The 15714-nt window shown below is 39.1% G+C and overlaps 1 non-coding gene across 1 annotated transcript; it reads right to left on the bottom strand.

Annotated features, from left to right (window-relative positions):
- Positions 1–3215: 3215 nt before the first annotated feature.
- On the bottom strand, positions 3216–3406 carry LOC140843572 (U2 spliceosomal RNA). Its single transcript, XR_012121422.1, has one exon. It is a non-coding gene; the product is annotated as a U2 spliceosomal RNA (small nuclear RNA).
- Positions 3407–15714: the final 12308 nt, after the last annotated feature.

Raw genomic sequence — 15714 nt, forward strand, 5'->3', positions numbered from 1 at the left:
AGGATGGCCATTTTGACGATATTAATTCTTCCTAGCCACGAGCATGGGATGAGTTTCCATCTGTTAGTGTCCCCTTTAATTTCTCTTAAGGGTGACTTGTAGTTTCCAGAGCATAAGTCTTTCACTTCTTTGGTTAGGTTTATTCCTAGGTATTTTATTTTTTTTTATGCAGTTGTGAATGGAGTTGTTTTCCTGATTTCTTTATCTGTTGGTTTATTGTTAGTGTATAGGAAAGCCACAGATTTCTGTGTGTTGATTTTGTATCCTGCAACTTTGCTGTATTCCGATATCAGTTCTAGTAGTTTTGGGGTGGAGTCTTTAGGGTTTTTTATGTATAGTATCATGTCATCTGCAAATAGTGACAGTGTGACTTCTTCTTTACCAATCTGGATTCCTTGTATTTCTTTGTTTTGTCTGATTGCCGTGGATAGAACCTCCAGTACTATGTTAAATAACAGTGGGTAGAGTGGGCATCCCTGTCTTGTTCCCGATCTCAGAGGAAAAGCTTTCAGCTTCTCGCTGTTCAGTATAATATTGGCTGTGGGTTTATGATATATGGCCTTTATTATGTTGAGGTACTTGCCCTCTATACCCATTTTGCTGAGAGTTTTTATCATGAATGTATGTTGAATTTGTCAAATGCTTTTTCAGCATCTATGGAGATGATCATGTGGTTTTTGTCTTTCTTTTTGTTGATGTGGTGGATGATGTTGATGGATTTTCGAATGTTGTACCATCCTTGCATCCCTGGGATAAATCCCACTTCGTCATGGTGTATGATCCTTTTGATATGCTGTTGAATTCTGTTTGCTAATATTTTATTGAGTACTTTTGCATCTACATTCATCAGGGATATTGGTCTGTAGTTTTCTTTTTTGGTGGGGTCTTTTCCTGGTTTTGGTATTAGGGTGATGTTGGCTTCATGGAATGAGTTTGGGAGTATTCCCTCCTCTTCTATTTTTTGGAAAACTTTAAGGAGAATGGGTATTATGTCTTCCCTGTATGTCTGATAAAATTCCGAGGTGAATTCATCTGGCCCAGGGGTTTTGTTCTTTGGTAGTTTTTTGATTACTGCTTCAATTTCGTTGCTGGTAATTGGTCTATTTAGATTTTCTGTTTCTTTCTGGGTCAGTCTTGGAAGGTTGTATTTTTCTAGGAAGTTGTCCATTTCTCCTAGGTTTCCCAGCTTGTTAGCATGTAGGTTTTCATAGTACTCACTAATAATTCTTTCTATTTCTGTGGGGTCCGTCGAGTGTTTTCCTTTCTCGTTTCTGATACTGTTGATTTGTGTTGACTCTCTTTTCCTCTTAATAAGTCTGGCTAGAGGCTTATGTATTTTGTTTATTTTCTCGAAGAACCAGCTCTTGGTTTCATTGATTTTTGCTATTATTTTATTCTTCTCAATTTTATTTATGTCTTCTCTGATCTTTATTATGTCCCTCCTTCTGCTGACCGTAGGCCTCATCTGTTCTTCTTTTTCCAATTTCAATAATTGTGACATTAGACCATTTATTTGGGATTGTTCTTCCTTTTTTAAATATGCCTGGATTGCTATATACTTTCCTCTTAAGACTGCTTTTGCTGCGTCCCACAGTAGTTGGGGCTTTGTGTTGTTGTTGTCGTTTGTTTCCATATATTGCTGGATCTCCATTTTGATTTGGTCATTGATCCATTGCTTATTTAGGAGCGTGTTGTTAAGCCTCCATGTTTTTGTGAGCCTTTTTGCTTTCTTTGTACAGTTTATTTCTCATTTTATGCCTTTGTGGTCTGAGAAATTGGTTGGTAGGATTTCAATCTTTTGGAAGTTACTGAGGCTCTTTTTGTGGCCTAGTATGTGGTCTATTCTGGAGAATGTTCCATGTGCACCTAAGAAGAATGTGTATCCTGTTGCTTTTGGATGTAGAGTTCTGTAGATGTCTGTTAGGTCCATCTGTTCTAGTGTGTTGTTCAGTGCCTCTGTGTCCTTACTTATTTTCTGTCTGGTGAATCTGTCCTTTGGGGTGAGTGGTGTGTTGAAGTCTCCTAAAATGAATGCATTGCATTCTATTTCCTCCTTTTGTTCTGTTTCTATTTGTTTCAGGTATGTTGTTGCTTCTGTATTAGGTGCATATATATTTATAATGGTTATATAATGTTGTTGGACTGAGCCCTTTATCATTATGTAATGTCCTTCTTTGTCTTTTGTTACTTTCTTTATTTTGAAGTCTGTCTTGTCTGATACCAGAATTGTAACACCTGCTTTTTTCTCTCTGTTGTTTGCATGAAATATCTTTTTCCATCCCTTGACTTTAAATCTGTGCATGTCTTTGGGTTTGAGGTGAGTCTCTTGTAAGAAGCATATGGATGGATCCTGCTTTTTTATCCATTCTATTACTCTGTGTCTTTTGATTGGTGCATTCAGTCCATTTACATTTAAGGTGATTATTGAGAGGTATGAACTTATTGCCATTGCAGGCATTATGTTTGTGGTTACCAAAGGTTCAGGGTTAGCTTCTTTACTATCTTACTGTCTCACTTAACTCACTTGTTGAGCTATTATAAACGCCGTCTGATGATTGTTTATTTCTCTCCCTTCTTATTCCTCCTCCTCCCTTCTTCATATGTTGGGTGTTTTGTTCTGTGCTCTTTTTAGGAGTGCTCCCATCTAGGGCAGTCCCTGTAAGATGCCCTGAAGAGGTGGTTTTTGGGAGGCAAATTCCCTCAACTTTTGCTTGTCTGGGAATTGTTTCATCCCTCCTTCATATTTAAATGATATTTGTGCTGGATACAGTAGTCTTGGTTTGAGGCCCTTTTGTTTCACTGCATTAAGTATATCATGCCATTCTCTTCTGGCCTTCAGGGTTTCTGTTGAGAAGTCTGATGATAGCCTGATGGATTTTCCTTTGTAGGTAACCTTTTTTTTCTCTCTGGCTGTCTTTAATACTTTGTACTTGTCTTTGATCTTTGCCATTTTAATTATTATGTGTCTTGGTGTTGCCCTCCTTGGATCCCTTGTCATTGGAGTTCTGTGTACCTCTGTGGTCTGAGAGGCCATTTCTTCCCCTAGTTTGCGGACATTTTTGGCAATTATTTCTTCAAAGACACTTTCTATCCCTTTTTCTCTCTCTTCTTCTTCTGGTACCCCTATAATGCCGATATTGTTCCATTGCAATTGGTCACTCAGCTCTCTTAGAATTCTTTCATTCCTGGAGATCCTTTTTTTTTTTTTTTTTTTTTTTTGGTGCACCGTTCCCGGAAGCACTGCAATACCAGGTCGATGCGTGGAGTGGACGGAGCAAGCTCCCACTCCATCTCCCCGCTCCAAAAATCCACCCAATATACTGTCCTCGGATAGAGGACGTATCAGATATCAAACTGATAAGAACAGATACTACACTTGATCTCAGCCAAAAGGCCGAGAAGCGATTCCTGGAGATCCTTTTATCTCTCTCTGCATCAGCTTCTCTGCATTTCTGTTCTCTGTTTTCTAGTCCATTAATGGTCTCTTGCATCTCATCCATTCTGTTTTGAAGTCCTTCCAGAGCTTGTTTTATTTCTGTATTCTCCTTCGTTAGTTCTTGCATATTTCTCTGCAAGTCCATCAGCATGGTTATGACTTTTGTTTTGAATTCTTTTTCAGGAAGACTGGTTAAATCTATCTCCCTAGGTTCCTTCTCAGGGGAAGATATAGCAGATGCCGAAGCTATCTTGGTTAGTCTTGTCTGGATCGTATTTTTTTGCCTTTTCATGTTGACAGGTGCTATTGACTGTCAGCTGGGAGGGCCAAACTTTCCACTTGCTACTGGCCTTTCTTTACTGGGACAACTGCGACCCCTAGTGGCTGTGTTGGGTAATTGCATGTAGACTGCGTCTTTGTGTCTTGCCTGGCCGATATGGAGGAATTCCCCTTTCTGTGCTGGTGGTCTGCCTTAGGCTGTTTCTCTGCTTTCGCAGCACCCGGCGGGGGGGGGGTAACGGACGGGCGGGGGCTGTTTGGCTGTTTATCTCCGTGAGGGGTCTCAGAGCTGTTGCCCAGGGTGCTAGTGTGCCTGGTTTTCCCTGTATTTTCCAGCCACTGGGCTGTGACCTGTGTTGTATCCATCCAGCTCTTATGTCCCTGTCCCTTTAAGACTTTCAAAAAGCACTCACTTTTCTTTGTCACAGGGGCATCAGCTTTGGAACCCACTCAGAGGTCTTGCTGCCCTGTTTCCCTAGTTTCCAGCCCTCCATGCATGCCCTGTGTCTGCACTCTGGTGCGGATGGCTGGGGCTGGGTGTTTAGCAGTCCTGGGCTCCCTCTCCCTCCTGCCGGTAGCTGGGGGGAGGTGTGCTCGGGTCCCGCCGGGCCGGGGGTTGTATCTTACCCCTTTCACCAGGCGCTGGGCTATTGCACATGTGGATGTAGTCTGGCTGTTGTCCTGTGTCTTCTGGTCTCTCTTTTAGGATTAGTTGTATTTGTTGTATTTTCAAAAAATACTTGTTTTTGGGAGGAGATTCCCACTGTCCTACTCACACCGCCATGTTGGTTCCACCCCCCCTGTTTACTTTTGACTGGTACATTTCTTGCTTTGGTAGTATTAATGTTAAATTTTCTGAGTTTGGTAATTTTATTATGATTATGTAGGACAATGTCTTTGTAATTAGAAGATACTTAAGTGTTCAGGGGAAAAACATCAAATAATATGCAACTATCTAATGGTTTAGCAAAATGGGAGTGTGTGTGTGTGTACATATGTAAGAGACCAGGGGCAAGAGACAGAGAGGAGAGATAAAGGGAGGTAGAAAGAGACAGAGAGAGATGTTAGTGAACTACCAAAACATAAAACAGATTGTACTTTATAAGACTATATATACAACCTATTCCCACACTTGCTGTAGTGATTCTTTGAGCATGATCTCTTTATCTCTTATTAATTATAAGAAAAGCTTTGTTTCTCTGTAGTAGTTGGCTCTGTGATTATTTTCTGATAGATAAAAATGATCAAAATACTTCTGTCTAAGCATTATAGTATATGGTTATGTTACCTCTAATCTATCATTTGGGGTGATTAATTAACATTTGAAATACATTAGTAGAATCAACAGATTTGCTTCCCAGACACATTAAATATTATTATTAAAATCTGTACTAGAAAGTACGTCTATTAACCTGAGAGATATTAGAAATTGATTTTCATTGGTGAAATAAATGGTGTTCAAAAACTGTTCTTGTTTTTATGGTTCTCAGAGATTTATGAGACTCACTCCTGTTACATGAATGAGCTATAAGAAACTGGAAAGCTGATTATTCTAATTCCTTCTGAGTAGGGTTCATACTCTAAATCTGGATAGTACTGGCTTTTCATCTGTTTCACAGAGGACCCTGTCTCCTAACTTGACTTGTGCTTCTGGATAAAGTGTAGGCCTTTCACTAAACCTATTAAAAATAGGTCTAATGTATCATTGGCAGAATTTAGTCTAAAATTTGCTCTTTTTCACACACTACATGTTCATGAAGTTGGAAAATAACTCTGTATGGCCTACCACTATAAGGGGCTAATATTTACCAAAAGAACCTGACAATCATGAACCTCCACTAGATTGATTTCAGTCACTTTGCAACCTATTGTGAGGACTGAAAGATAATAAATATATGTTGCTCATAATATTATATATGTTAAATTTCAATAAAATTCATATATTACTTTATACTAATATTAAATATACGTGCTACTTAATATAAAAAATTTGGTATTTATAAAAAAATTAATGGCAGTCCTCTCATCAAAACAAACTTTTTAGTAATACACTTTATCAGTCAGTGTTACTGAGGAAAGAGAATTCCCCCAGATGGTACAGAGGAAGGGACCATTCACAGATTTATGATCAGGGTTAGGTGAGGACTGAGGAAATTGTGAAATATCCAGAGAAAGGTACCCATGAGATGCTATTCTAACACCAAAGTCTGGAGCCTTAAGGGAAGAAAACAGTGTTACAGGAATGTGATGATGCCAAATGCTACATAATTAAAGAATAGCTTCTGAGGAAACATCAAATCTAGGACACTGCAATGATAAAATGATAATTTCTAAAGAGTGAATACAATATATATTAACCTCCTTTTCAGATTCTGTTCAGACCTCAGAAACAGTGACACTGGTGCTTCAGAGTGCTATAGCTGGAAAAAGGCTCTACCAAAATATTAAGGGTGTGTTTTACATACCTTCTCCAAATATTAGTGCTCCTAGGAAAAGCAAGAGAGCTGTTCCTCAGCAGAAGCCCATCCAAGATTGAGCATATCTCACCTTGAAGATTTGTCTGTGTAGCTTTTGTTGGACTGGGTAGACTTCAGTACTCATAAAGTTTTTAAAAGATTTAGGTATGAAGAAACATTGCCAGCTTGAACTGACAAGGGACAGAAACCAGACACAATGAAAAGAGACCTTTGCACACCCCCTCATATTCCACTATTGGGAAGAAGGCTGAGAAAATTACTCAGCTGCAGACATGGGACACCTTTCATACAGAAGGAGAATGGCTGAGAAGGTGAAAACAAGAGCCCAGACTGCAGAGCTGAGAGCCATAGAGAGTTTTTCCCATGCTTCAAGAATGAACCAAGGTACTTCTAAAAGTTGCCTGGCTGGATTTCAGAACTGCTGTGGCTGAGGTTCTGCCTTGTGCCTCTGATTCCCCTCACTTTGGGACATGTAGGTCTATAGTGGACTTCCTATACATATTCCACCATTATATTATAGATGAGTGGGGGTCAAATAACAAATTTCACAGGTTAAGAGAAGCCATAGTTGAGCTGTACTAAAGGAAGGAAACCAAAGAACTTAATCCAGTTTTAGACCTAATTTAGAGGATGAGATTCTGGATTTGGAGGTGATGCTTTCATGAGATTAGATTTTGTGAGCCTGGGGAAGTTGTTGTATATTTGCACGAGGCAGATACATTAATCTTTAGGGCTTAAGGGCAGACTGTAGTAGCTAGACAGCAGATAGGACTCAGTGATTCCCACATCCTGGTAATCATAGCCTTGTGTAGTCTTCTACCACATTACATCAGGATTTGTCTGTGAGATCAATGACATACACCAGAAGTGACAGATGCTACTTTCGAGATTACGTTACAAAAGATTGTTAATTCCAATATGAGTGGCCTCTCTCTCATTCTCTCTGTTTCTGATCACTTGTTCTAAGAGAAACCAGCTGCCATGTCATGAGGACACTCAGGCACCCTATGGATAAACCCATCTGGCATGGAACAGAAGCCTATGGCCAAGAGCTCACAGGGATTGAGACCTGCTAGCAGCTGATTGCCAGACCTTGGTAGCAGATTCTCAAGCTCCAGCTGAGTGTTGAAAGAGCCAAAGCCCAGGCTGAAAACATGCCTGAATGTCTGCGAGTGTCCCTGACCTAGAACCATGCAGGTAAGACATTCCTGTATGCCTGAATCTCAGAAAGTTTGTGAAATAATAAATACTTATTAAGTTGTTAAGTTTTGGGGAAGTGTGCTATTCATGAATAGATACATCTAATGTATCTTCTGCCTGAAGAATTTCCTTTAATATAGTTCTGTAATGCAGGTGTGATGGTGATAAATACTTCCTGCTTTTACATTTCTGAAAAAAATCTCCATTTCATATGTATTTTATTTGCTAAGTATAGAATTCTAGGTTAATAGTATCTTTTCCTTTAATATTTTAAAGATGTTGATTTTCTTTTCTCTCTACATTGCTTTAAATAAGAATTCTGACATCATATTTTTTCTTTCTTCCTCTCTCCATAACTGCTTTCATTTCTTCCCTCTGCTTGCTTTAATTATTTTCTCTTAAATACTGAATATGAGCAAGTTTATTATTGTAGTAGTCACCCTCTAAAAGACCCCCAAGGATCTTCACCTAATGGAATTTAAATGCTCACGGAATCCCCTCCCCTTAAATGAGTATGTCGAAATTGTGACTTGCTTCTAACCCATAGAATATGACAAAAATGATGGGATACTATCTCTATAATTAAGTTACATAAGAGACTGACTTTACCCTGTTTGCAGACTCTCCTTCTTGCCAGCTTTGATGAAGAAAATTGCCATGTTGGAGAGTCTCATCAGGCAAGGAACTGAGGCTGACCACCAGCTAACAGCCAACAAGAACTGAAGCCCTCAAAGCAACAACTGTTGGAGAGCCGAATCCTGCAAACATGTGAGTGAACTTGCCTCTGGATCTTTCCCCAGTGGAGTCCTCAGATGAGACTTAAGCACCCACAGATACTTTGACTGAGACATGTGAGAGACGCCCAAAGCAGAGGACTCAGTTAAACTGAGCTCGGATTCCTGACAAACAGAAAATGTGAAATAGCAGCTTTGTATTTTCTTGAGCCACTGTGTTTTGGGGTAATTTGTTATGGAACAATAACTAAATTGTAGTTATAAGTGCATTAATGAAGTTTTCTTCAAATTTCTTGTGCCTGTGATTCATTGTGATTTTGGGACCAGTGGGTTAATAATAGCTGTCATCAAATGTGGGAAGTCTTCATCCATTACTTCTTCAAATTTTTTTTTTGTTACTTATCTTCTCTATTCTCTTTTATGGAATCTGTATTGCATATATCAGGCCACCTAAACTTTTCCCAAAGCTTTCTGCTGCTCTTTTATTTTTAATTCATTTTTCCTTCTGTGTGTCAATTTGGATGTTATCTGTTATGTTTTCAAGGTAGTTTCTTGAGTGATGGTTCATAGGCCATTAACATCATCCAATGTAATTTTTTATCACAGTTTTTATAATTTCTGTATCTAGATGTTTGATTTAGATTTTCATGATATATTCTATGTCACTAATATCTTCCATGTCTCTACTTTACTTTTGAACATACAGAATTCAATTATAATAACTGGTTTTGGTCTTGTCTATAAATTCTTACATCTGGTAAGTTCAGAGTTTTATTGACAATCTTTCTCCTTATTATGGGAAGAATTTTCCTGCTTTTTTAACATGCCTATTTATTTTTGTTTGAATGACATAAATTGAAAATTTTATCTTGTGGAGTGATTGATGTTTTTGAATTCCCATAAGAATATTGAGCTTTTACTGAGATGTCATTAAATTACTTCAAAGCAGGTTCTGGTCTTGTTTTTAAAATTTGCTAGGCATCAAAATAGCAGTGTTTAGTCTAGAGCCAATTATTCTCTACTTCTGAGGCAAAACTATTCTGAACACTCTAGCTGATGCCCAGTGAATTAAGATATTTTCCAGTGTAGTTGGTGGGAACACGCACTATTCCCACTCTTATATGAACAGAGAGCACTGTTCTCTCTAGTATATTCTAGACATTCTTTCCATGCATCAGGTAATTACTTAACCTGTTAGTTCTAGACAGTATTCTGCTACCCAGGTTGAAAAGGACCCTTCACAGATTTCCAGAATCCTTCTCCATACAAGTCTCTCCTCTCTGATGTGTTGTCCAGTAAACTCATATTACCTGGCTGTCCTTGAATATTCGGGCAGTCTCCCAACTCAGGAAGCTCAATGGACTTCATCTGAATTATCCTTCTCTGCACCATAGCTTGGAAATTCTCTTGAGGCAGTAAGTTTTTGCAATAAAAAGACTCACATTATTTGTTCCCTATCCATCAGAGATCATTGTCCTTCACTGTCTGATGTTCAGTGTCTTGAAATATATTGTTTCACATACTTTGCTTGCTTTTTTCATCTCAGATGGAAAGATACAGTTTTCATGACATTTTTCATGACATGTCAGGAGCAGAAGTCCTGAACGACATCTTTAAAAGTTTTATTTTCCAATTGCTTGTTGCTAAAATATAGAAATGCAATTGATTTTTCATAGGTTAGCCTTGCCTTCTGTGATCTTCCTAAATTTACGTCTATGCTCTAATACTTGTTTCTAACTTCAGGGAGAAAAGCTTTCATTATTTTATCATTAAATCAAATGTTAGCTGTTGGTATTTTCACAGATGCTTTTTACCAGGTTGAGTAAGTTATCTTCTCGTAGTTTTCTGAGAGTTTATGTCATTAATAGGTGGTGGTGTATTACATTGAGTATTTTTGTGCACCTTTGAGAAGATCATAGGTCTCTGCCCTTTAATCAATTGTCAACTTTATTAATTGATTTTCTACCATTAAGCAAATCTTGCATTACTGCAACATGCCCCACTTTTTCAAGTTGTATTATCACTTCTAAATAGGACTTAACTTTATAATATTTTGTTGAAAATTTTGACATATATGTTCATGAGCAACATTAGTTAGTAGGTTTTTTCTTCTAGCCTTTGAAATGCTTAGAATATCAGACTCACAGATCAAGCTGGAAAATGTTTCCATTTACACAAATTAATAAGGATTGCATAGTGAACAGTTATTCTATTTCTTATAACCTTACATGTCTTTTGATTCAGTTGCCAATGGCAAATTCTAAAACTTGCCAATTTCCTATTTTTTTTTTTTACAGATAGATTTCAAGTCTCTTGATCAGAGCCGTCATTAGGAAAAGAAGTCTAAATGTAATTTTTGAATACTACTGTGTTTTACTTTTCATGAAATTTTATGTTTATGTTGATAATAGTAGTGGATTTTACTTAATTGTTTTATTATAAAATGTATTTGTAATTGTATTCATTTAATTATATATACAAATTTTATAAATATTAAATAATAAATCTGAAAAGTGGCATGAAGGAAAGACCTGGTTTGTGAGAGTAGCACATAAATGAGAAAACTGGGAAACACTGTATTAGTACTCTGTCTCCTTATACAAATTATGCATATTAATCATAAGTATCCCAATTTTATTGATTAGGAAAATGAAGATTACGAAGGATAAATAACTTGTTCAACTTCTTAAAACAATCAGGGCACAAAGATAAGATTTTAATTTACTTTGTCTTGTCTTTAGAGTTTTGCCTGTTAACTGATATTTGATTCATTCCTAATTATTTTTGCTGGAAACTTGTTTTTCTTCTTAAGAAATAAGAATTCATATCCATAGCTTTATCAAAGAAATTGAGCAAGTATTATCAGAACTGATATATTTGTGTCATGTGGATAAGGCTGAAAACTTGATTGTTCTTAAGATGTGCAACAGAAGGTGTAACAGCAGAATGTTTGTACCTATTTGATGATCCTGAAAATCTATTTAGATATCATCTGTATTAAAATTACATAGTCATTTATTTTTGCCACATAACTTAGTGGGTGGATATATATATATATTTGCTTTCTGAAATATCTATTTGAGACATTTTGAACAAGTTTTCATTTTTTTATTCAAAGCAACTATTATAATAATTGACTAGAATGTTGTTCTATTGGGAAAAGCCTTTGATATTGTCTTTAAACAGCCTTTTGATAACTCATGTTTTCCAAGATGGCAGAATTAATACTATTAAGTGTATAGTAATTCTTTTACTAGCAAGTGAAGTATAAATTTCCAACCAAATATTTCATTAAAATATTTTAGTAAAATTGATATGAAGGATATTTGGGTTTTAACTGTTTGGCCTTTCTATTCAAAAAGTTATTACAATTTTATGAATCCCATATCATAGATTTTTACTGGACTCCCAATTCATTTTCCTTTGTAAAAAAAAAGTTAAAGTAAACATACATGTGTCCCTTTCCTTCTATGTCAATGTCATTATTTATGTTTCACTTTGGGAAGTCTGCCAATTCTTCCTCATTTCACTGGAGTGAATGTCCCAGGCCCACCTTTTGCACAGAGAAATTTCTAATCAGGTTACCCTGAAAATTAGAGAATTGTCCAGTGAAGTCTGGAAATCAAACTCCAATTTAAGAATAACTGCCAAATCACCATAATAATGAAGTCATTGAAAACTACAATCAGCAAGGCAGCAGAGAAGATCGGTTTATGACTTCACCACATGGGGCAATTTGCCCAAGAAGACTGGTTTATATTTTAAAACCATTCTTTATACTGACTTCTTGCTCATTTTAAGTCACAAGTTTCTTAAAGATTATTGGAAATATAATGAGATTGTAAAGTGACATTTATTTGAAGATTCAAGTGAGAATATTTAAGGAATCTAAAAAAAAATCAGGACAACTCTGATTATTATTTTTTTCTTATTGACTGTATTGACAGACATCCAAACTAAGGAAACAAAAACAAACAAGAAAACCTCTTTTAGTTCTGAGGGGAAAAAAAATGCTATTATTGAAATATATTAAAAGTATATCTTTTTATGTTATTTCATTAATATCAGAAATATCTTAGCTGTCTCTTATATAAGGGCATATATCACTGGAACATTTTCCAGGACTTCCTTAGTGGGTCCCATAATGGCTTGTCCATTAAGAAATCCAGCCTATGCCTGGTCTGCTGGCGAGGAGTCCTTTGAGGCTCACACAAGCAGCTGGGCTTCAGCTTCCAGGGCTTCCTCACATCCTGGCGGAAAAGCCCACCTGGAAGTTGACTGGCAGCCCCTATAGGGATCTGTCAGTCAGGAAAAATTGTAAACATCGATTTGAACAGTTGTAGTTACATATTAAGGAAAATGGAAGAATTGAAAATTTGGAAAGGGATTGGTATAAAGTAACAGGTTCCAGACTAATTTGCAGGCTGATACTAAAACTTCCTCCCCAGGCAGGGTGGACTTTAGATTAAGCATGGTTTTCTATTGAAATAGGAAACTTCTCCCTACAGTTATCACTCTATATGTTCATAATAATTAATTTCATAGAAATTGTATTAGTAATCATAAAATGAGGCTGGTCTTATCAGATTTGACCTGATTCTTTACACAGTTGTAACAAGAATGATAATTTACCATATTGCCCTCCTTCAGTTTTCAATGTTAGAAGTTTTTATCAGGAATCTCAGATTGGACTTTTAAAACCTCCTGAGGTGAGGAAGCCGAGCGAAGTTCTCACTGTGACATTTTACCTACATTACCTTTAAATTTGGGCGAATTCCTCTCTTCCTGAGGTCTTCAAATATCTTAAGAACCCTGGGTTTGCCAAGAACTGACCTTCCTTACTCACCTGTGAAACAGGTAACACATAAATCCACAAACACTGTGACTCAGGCAGCAGGCCAGTTTTCCTAAAATGACTCCGTGAAGTCAAGCTTATTAGTTCCTTAGAAATGCCTAGCTATTATATCTATTAAATGAGTATCATTCTCAAATACGACATTCTAGGTAAGACTTTGGATACATATCTAATGTTTCTAAATGAATTCCTAGTAAAAAGGATGATAGAAAGGGGCGGAGCCAAGATGGCGGCGTGAGTAGAGCAGTGGAAATCTCCTCCCAAAAACACATAGAGCTATGAAAATATAACAAAGAAAAATCTTCCTAAAATAGAGACCACAGGATACAGGACAACATCCAGACCACATCCACACCTGCAAGAACCCAGCGCCTTGTGAAGGGGGTAAGATACAAGCCCCAGCCCGGCGGGACCCAAGCGCCCCTCCCCCCGGCTCCCGGCGGGTGGAGAGAAACCGGAGCGGTTTTTTTTTTTTTTTTTTTTTTGGCGAGCGCTTTTTGGAAGCCTTAGAGGGACGGGCCCCCGTTGCTGGGGAGGCAGGGTGGCGGGACCGGTGAGGAGGTGCCTGGGAACGGCGCCGGAGGACAAAGAATATCCCGCATTTCTCCCTGCGAGACCTGGGGGCGGGTGCCTGAGACCGGTGCCTGAGGACGGAGGAGGTCGCGCGTTTTTCCCCTTTTTTTTTTCTCTCTTTTTGGCGAGCGCTTTTTGGAAGCCTTGAAGGGACGGGGACCCCAGTGCTAGGGAGGCACGGTGGCGGGACTGGTGAGCGGGTGGCTGGGACCGGCGCCTGAGGACAAAGAATATCCCCCGTTTTTCCCTGCGGGACCGGTGGGCGGGTGCCTGAGACCGGCACTTGAGGGCAGAGGAAATCGCGCGTTTTTCCCCCTTTTTTTTCTCTTTTCTGCGAGTGCTTTTTGGAAGCCTAAAAGGGACAGGGACCCCGGTGCTAGGGAGGCAGGGCGGCGGGACTGGTGAGCGGGTGCCTGGGACCGGCACCTGAGGACAAAGAATATCCCGCATTTTTCCCTGTGGGACCGGTGGGTGGGTGCCTGAGACCAGCACCTGAGGACGGAAGAAATCGCGCATTTTTCCCCTTTTTTTTCTCTCTTTTTGCCGAGTGCTTTTTGGAAGCCTTGAAGGGACAGGGACCCCGGTGCTAGGGAGGCAGGGCGGCGGGACTGGTGAGCGGGTGCGTGGGACCAGTGCCTGAGGACAAAGAATATTGAGCGTTCCTTCCCTGCGGGACCGGTGGGTGGGTGCTTTTTGGAAGCCTTGAAAGGACAGGGACCCTGGTGCTAGGGAGACAGGGCAGCAGGACCAGTGAGCGGGTGCCTGGGACCGGCACCTGAGTACAAAAAAAAAAAAAAAAAAAAAATCGCTTGTTTTTTCCTTTTTTTTTTCTCTTTGTTTCTGTTCCCTCTCTCATTGTTGCTGCTGTTGTTTTGGTTTGGAGAGTGCTTTTTGGAAATCTTAAAGGGGCAGGACAGGTCACTTAGACCAGAAGCAGGGAATCTGGGGATCTCTGGGCACTCTAACCCCCTGGGCAGCAGGGAGCACAGAGGCCCCTTACGGAGATAAATAGTCTCCTGGCTGCTACCCCTCCAACGGGGCTCCACCATTTTGGAGGAACAGCCCCAGCCAGGCCAAGCCCACAGCAACAGCGGAGATAAACCCCAAAGCAACTGGGCAGGAAGCAGAAGCCCTGTCTGCGCACAGCTGCCCAGCACAAGCCACTAGAGGTCGCTATTCTCCCAGGAAAAGGCTACAAAACAACAAGAAGGGAAGCTCTTCCAGCGGTCACTTGTACCAGCTCTGCAAACTATCTCTATCACCATGAAAAGGCAAAACTACAGGCAGACAAAGATCACAGAGACAACACCTGAGAAGGAGACAGACCTGACTAGTCTTCCTGAAAAATAATTCAAAATAAAAATCATGAACATGCTGACAGAGATGCAGAAAAAAATGCAAGAGCAATGGGATGAGATGCAGAGAAAAATGCAAGAGCAGTGGGATGAAGTCCGGAAGGAGATCACAGATGTCAGGAAAGAGATCACAGAAGTGAAACAATCCCTGGAAGGATTTATAAGCAGAATGGATAAGATGCAAGAGGCCATTGAAGGAATAGAAGCCAGAGAACAGGAACGTATAGAAGCTGACATAGAGAGAGATAAAAGGATCTCCAGGAATGAAACAACACTAAGAGAAATATGTGACCAATACAAAAGGAAAAACATTCGTATTATAGGGATACCAGAAGAGGAAGAAAGAGGAAAAGGGATAGAAAGTGTCTTTGAAGAAATAATTGCTGAAAACTTCCCCAAACTGGGGGAGGAAATAATCGAACAGACCATGGAATTATACAGAACCCCCAACAGAAAGGATCCAAGGAGGACAACACCAAGACACATAATAATTAAAATGGCAAGGATCAAGGACAAGGAAAGAGTTTTAAAGGCAGCTAGAGAGAAAAAGGTCACCTATAAAGGAAAACCAATCAGGCTAACATCAGACTTCTCAACAGAAACCCTACAGGCCAGAAGAGAATGGCATGATATACTTAATGCAATGAAACAGAAGGGCCTTGAACCAAGGATACTGTATCCAGCACGACTATCATTTAAATATGATGGTGGGATCAAACAATTCCCAGACAAGCAAAAGCTGAGGGAATTTGCTTCCCACAAACCACCTCTACAGGGCATCCTACAGGGACTGCTCTAGATGGGA

The sequence above is a fragment of the Manis javanica genome, chromosome 9 (genome assembly GCF_040802235.1).
Source record: "Manis javanica isolate MJ-LG chromosome 9, MJ_LKY, whole genome shotgun sequence".
NCBI lineage: Eukaryota > Metazoa > Chordata > Mammalia > Pholidota > Manidae > Manis > Manis javanica.